This window comes from Stegostoma tigrinum, chromosome 1, assembly GCF_030684315.1.
Source record: "Stegostoma tigrinum isolate sSteTig4 chromosome 1, sSteTig4.hap1, whole genome shotgun sequence".
Taxonomy (NCBI): Eukaryota; Metazoa; Chordata; class Chondrichthyes; order Orectolobiformes; family Stegostomatidae; genus Stegostoma; species Stegostoma tigrinum.
In genome coordinates this window covers 114,648,772-114,654,810 of record NC_081354.1, presented here as the reverse complement: position 1 = coordinate 114,654,810, position 6,039 = coordinate 114,648,772, and the positions used below count along the sequence as shown (strand labels likewise).

General features: G+C 44.2%; 1 non-coding gene across 1 annotated transcript; it reads right to left on the bottom strand.

Moving 5' to 3' along the window:
- Positions 1–4,255: 4,255 nt before the first annotated feature.
- On the bottom strand, positions 4,256–4,369 carry trnal-caa (transfer RNA leucine (anticodon CAA)). Its single transcript has 2 exons — positions 4,332–4,369; positions 4,256–4,301 (listed from the first exon to the last, which is right to left on the bottom strand). It is a non-coding gene; the product is annotated as a tRNA-Leu (tRNA).
- Positions 4,370–6,039: the final 1,670 nt, after the last annotated feature.

Here is a 6,039-nt window from a genome sequence, read left to right as displayed (position 1 = left end):
AATAGCCGTACAAGGATAAGACCCACCGCCATATTCTCAAAGGTAATAAAGGATGAGCAATAACTGCGAGCTTTGGCAGTGACTTCTACATCTAAAACAAAATGGCTCTCATAGTAGTGGTAACTACCTAAGACTATATTGTGGTGAAAAGCATGGAAGAATATGTTGCCTTTTTAAATATATTCACAGTCACATCAAATGCCAATAAGCATTTATACTTGTCAAATGTTGACATTTTTTTCAGACAGCAGAAATTGCCAAAAATAATATCAAAATTAGAGCTGCTAATTGCTCTTGGAACCTGAAAAACCCATAAACCACAGATTAGTAATATGAAAGGCCACTTGTTCTATTTTTTTTTGTTCGAGTAATCTAAATCCAAACTTAATGCTTCATTTCCATCATAGTTTTGAACTGGTTCCTGATTTAAATATTGATCCAATTTCCTATTTTATCCATTCTACAGTTAGCCTAAAAATAGAGAAATCAGATTGTTCTCTGGCCCATTTCCACTTTAAACCACACTATTCTAATGAAACTCATTGCAAGCTGGAACAATCCTCATCTTTCACTCATATATTTTACAGCATTCCAAATTTAGCAGTGATTTCAACAATTTCAGATCATAATTAATGCTGTCACTTTGGACAGTAGCTCTGCTCATTTTATGAATGGGATCAGAGAACAAAGAATGATGCCATTCAGCCCATAAGGTCAGTGCCGGTTCTATGATAGAAATAGTCAGCTAGTCCCACACTCCAACTTTTCCTCTCTACTTCTGCATATCCTCTCCTAAAGAAAAATATCAAATTCCGTTTGAATCTACCTCCTCATTACTCTCAGGTAGAGCATTCCAGATCCTAACCACTCTGTAAAGAAGTTTTTATTTTTATGCATTGGTTTTGGGCGTTGCTGGCTAAGTCAGAATTTACTCTTAACTGTGCTGGTAAAGATGGAGGCAAACTGACTTCTTGAATCACTGCAAACATTGTCTGTAGGAATACTTAGAGTGAGGCTAAGAAGTTCCAGGATTTTTACCCAGTGACTCTAGAAGCTTAGAGATAACAAAGTGTGGAGCTGGATGAACACAGCAGGCCAAGCAGCATCTTAGGAGCACAAAAGCTGACGTTTCGGGCCCAGACCCCCCCTTTACCATTTTAAGTACAGCATTTTTATCAAATTACTTCTCTGAGGCGATCACTCCCAGGTTTGCCAGTCTATTCCTGTGTCTGGGGAGAGTACAGTTCTAACATGTATCCTTTAGAGGGAAATGCAAGAGCAATGAGTTCAGAGAACCTTGGATCTCTAGGACAATTCAAGGAAGAAGAATAGGGCTTTTAACAAGTTGAAAGGGAGCAATTCAGCTACACCCCAAGAGGAAGTGCAGGACGGAACTTAAGAAAGCACTGAGAAGAATGAAAAGGGGGCATGAAAAAGGACTTGTGAACATGATTAGGAAGAATCCTAAATATTTTAGAAATACATTAAAGGGAAGAGGTTAACCAAAGAAAGAATAGGGCCCATTAGGGACCAAGGGGGCAATCTGTGAGTGAAGCTGCAGGATATTGGAAGGGTGTTGAATGAATACTTCTCTTCAGTCTTCACTCTGGGAAAGGAGAATAGGTAGGTACAGAATTCAGGAAAAGGGACTGTAAGGAACTTGCACAGTTTGACAAAAGGAATGGGGAGGTTTGGAGGCTCTGTTGAGCTTAAAAACAGACAAATCCCCTGGCCTGGATGAATTGGATCGCAGGCTACTATGGGAGGTGAGGCAGGAAATTGCAGGGACCCTGACACAAACTTTTAATTCCTCCCTGGCGACAGGGAAATGCCGGAGGACTGCAGGACGCAAATGTGGTTTCACTTTTTAGGAAGGATGACAGAGGTGAACCAGGAGTTTACAGACCAATGAATCTCATGTCAGTGGTAGGGAAATTATTGGAGAAACCTTTGAAGGAGCGACTTAATACCCAGTTGGAAAGGTATAGTTTAATCAGGGATTGTCAGTGTGGCTTTGTCAGAGAGAGATCATGCCTGATGAATTTGTCAGAATTCTTTGAAGATGTGATCAATTGTGTGGCTGAGGGAAGTTAAGTTGATGTAGTTGATATGGATTTTAACAAAGCTAAAGGTCCCACTTGACAGACTGAATGAGAAAATTAAAGCACATGGAACTGAGGGAAATGGTGAGATTGATCAGAAACTGGCTTAGCAATAGAACACCGAGGGTATTGGTAGAGGATAACAAAGTGTGAAGCTGGATGAACACAGCAGGCCAAGCAGCATCCCAGGAGCACAAAAGCTGACGTTTCGGGCCTAGACACTTCATCAGAGAGCTTTAATCCCTGACTATCCATTTTAAAGTGAAGATAATAACGGAAGTGTTGCTGTTAGAGCACTTCAGCTTTTAGCTTTAACCAAAGAATTTAAAGCAATAATACCGGATTCTACACATTTAACACTAGTCAAACATCTGAAATTAAACTTTAACCAGTTGTCCAATGGACCCAAGTCTACTGCAAAGGTATTGGTAGAAGGCTGTTTGAGTGACTGGAGGTCCAGCAGTGAACCACAAGGATCAGTACTGGGACCTTTATTGTTTGTTATATACATAAATGACATAGATGAAAATGTGGCAATGATGCTAAGCAAATTTGCAGACGACACCAAGATTGGTTGAGTGGTTAATAGTGAAGCAGATGGTTGTAGATAACAGGAAGATATAGATGGGTTTGTCAGATGGGTAGACAAGGGGCAGATGGTATTTAATCCTGATAAGTGTGAGATGATGCACTTTGTAAGGAGAAACAAGGTGAAGGAGTATTTAATGAATAGCAGGGTACTGGGTGGCTTAGAGGAACATAAGGATTTTAGGGCAATTATTCACAGATCCCTGAAGTCAGCAGAGCACGTGAATAGGATAGTTAAGAAGGTATGTGGGACACTTGCATGCATTGTCGTGGCACAAACAACAAGAACAAGGAAGTAATGTTGGAGTTGTACCGAGCGTTGGTCAGGTCACACAGCTGGAGTACTGTGGACACTTCCAGTCGCTTCACTACAGGAAGGATGTAATAGCACCGGGTGGGGGTGCAGAGAAGGTTCACCAGGTTGCTGCTTGGGATGGAGAAATTTGAGATATAAGGAGAGACTACATCGGCTTGGATTGTTTTCTTTAGAGCAGAGAAGACTGAGGGGGGACCTAATTGAGCTGTATATCATTATGAAAGGCTTGGACAAGGTGAATAGAGAACTAGCATAGCCAGTTCTTACCATCTCTGAGTGAATAGAGGACAGCTGTTTCCCCTGGTTGATCATGAGAAGACATGGTTTTAGGATAGAGGCAGAAGATTCAGAGAGGATTTGGGAAAGAAAAACCTTTTCACTCAGCTGGTGGTGGGAATCTGAAAATCACTGCCTGGGAAGGTAGCAGAGGCCAGAAACCTCACAACCTTTAAAAAATATGGTTTGAAATATCAATACATTCACGGATATGGGATAAGTGCAGGAAACTGGGATTAGCGCACATTTAGTGGTAGTTATGTAAGTGACAACTTGATGGGCTGAAGGGCCTTTTCTACACTGTCTGAATCGATAAATCTGAGTCCAATTGCAAGTCTGTCCTCCTTCTTCATAGTGAAATGTATCACTTGACATTTCTCTGACTTAAGTTTCCTCTGTCTCCATTCTTTACCCCCTTCCCACCAGCCAGGAAAAGACACTTTGCAAAGGGTAATTTAGGGAATGAACTGGGAGAAAATACATTTTGCATTGATATAATGATAGCTGGCAATATTTAGAAACAGAAGAGAGGCTGAGAATTTACCTTAAGGGAGTGAAAGATTTGCATCTGATGCAAAAAATTACTGCAATACCTAAATTGTAACTGTTTACTTTGCAAATGAAACGTTTTCTTGAAGGGTTAGCCTGCAGTACATATACAATCTGGTATAACAAGGTGCAGAGCTGGATGAACACAGCAGGCCAAGCAGCATCAGAGGAGCAGAAAAGCTAACGTTTCTGGCCTAGAACCTGGTTATTAATAATTTCGCAGACTAGCATTAAAAGTGTTTAAAAAGTTCGTGTGTGCTTTATCCTGTTTAGTCCGACATTCTACAGAAAGATCTAATCTGTGTGGATCTAAACTGCAAGTGTGGCTGGAGTGGGTAATTTAAAATGATCGTATGGAGCTGTGCTGAAAACTGCTAAGACAAGGACCTCACACTTGTGCAGAGAGGAGCTGTTAAAAAATAATTGTCAGAAGTGGGATTCGAACCCACGCCTCCAGTCGGAGACCAGAACGCCCGCCCCGCAATGGGAAGGAGTAAATCCTTGAGTCTGGCGCCTTAGACCACTCGGCCATCCTGACAAGTGACGGCAGCAGCGTCAGCGAGACTCAAATCCCCAAGTATCAAACGCGCCTCCTTAGTGACGGTGGCGCTCCGACGGTCCTAAGTGTTTGATGCGACCCCGCGTTTTTTAAAATTTTTTGTCTGGCTCAGGAAGATCTCGCACGGGTAGTCCGTTCCCAATCATGTGCAGCCTATTTGACTTAGTTACATGACCTCCTCCATTCTCATACCCTCAGTGAGGACGGCGCGGAGGGCGGCCATGTTAAGGTCTTCCCTACCCCAGGGTGGCTCAGAGCCACCATCTTGAGTGTGGATAGGCGCATGCTCACTAGTACCCCTTCGCGGAGCATTGCATGAAGATCGGAGGTAATGGGAACTGCAGATGCTGGAGAATCCAAGATAATAAAATGTGAGGCTGGATGAACACAGCAGGCCAAGCAGCATCTCAGGAGCACAAAAGCTGACTTTTCGGGCCTAGACCCTTCATCAGAAAAGGGGGATGGGGTGAGGGAACTGGAATAAATACGGAGAGAGGGGGAGGCGGATCGAAGATGGATAGAGGAGAAGATAGGTGGAGAGGAGAGTATAGGTGGGGAGGTAGGGAGGGGATAGGTCAGTCCAGGGAGGACGGACAGGTCAAGGAGGTGGGATGAGGTTAGTAGGTAGGAAATGGAGGTGCGGCTTGAGGTGGGAGGAGGGGATAGGTGAGAGGAAGAACAGGTTAGGGAGGCGGGAATGAGCTGGGCTGGTTTTGGGATGCACTGGGGGGAGGGGACGAACAGGGCTGGTTTTGGGATGCAGTTGGGGAAGGGGAGATTTTGAAGCTTGTGAAGTCCACATTGATACCATTGGGCTGCAGGGTTCCCAAGTGGAATATGAGTTGCTGTACCTGCATCCTTCGGGTGGCATCATTGTGGCACTGCAGGAGGCCCATGATGGACATGTCGTCTAAGGAATTATATCATTTTAACTCCCCCTTCCATTCCTTAGACGACATGCCCATCATGGGCCTCCTGCAGTGCCACAGTGATGCCACCCAAAGGTTGCAGCCCAATGGTATAAATGTGGACTTCACAAGCTTCAAAATCCCCCCCTTCCCCACTGCATCCCAAAACCAGCCCAGCTCGTCCCCTCCCCCCACTGCATCACAAAACCAGCCCAGCTCGTCCCTGCCTCCTTAACCTGTTCTTCCTCTCACCCATCCCCTCCTCCCACCTCAAGTCGCACCTCTATTTCCCACCTACCAACCTCATCCCGCCTCCTTGACCTGTCCGTCCTCCCCGGACTGACCTATCCCCTCCCCACCTATACTCTCCTCTCCACCTATCTTCTCCTCTATCCATCTTCGGTTTGCCTCCCCCTCTCTCCCTATTTATTGCATGAAGGTGTTGGGCTGGATTGAAAAAGATCCCTTTTTTGTTAAAGGTTACAGATCTCATCACCTCTCTCTGGTCAACTTTACACATTACATCTTACGTGAATGAACACACTTAAATTGAAGCGGTCACTGTTCTTCAGAAAATACGGGTGAATCAATTAAAGCAAAATGCCCCTTACACACGCAGGACATGGGAACCAAAACGGACACTGGAAACACAGGATTAGCAACATGTGGAGAGAGGAGCAGAGTTTTTATTTATTCTGTCATGGGATGTGGGTGTTGATGGCTGGGCCAGCATTTAATGCC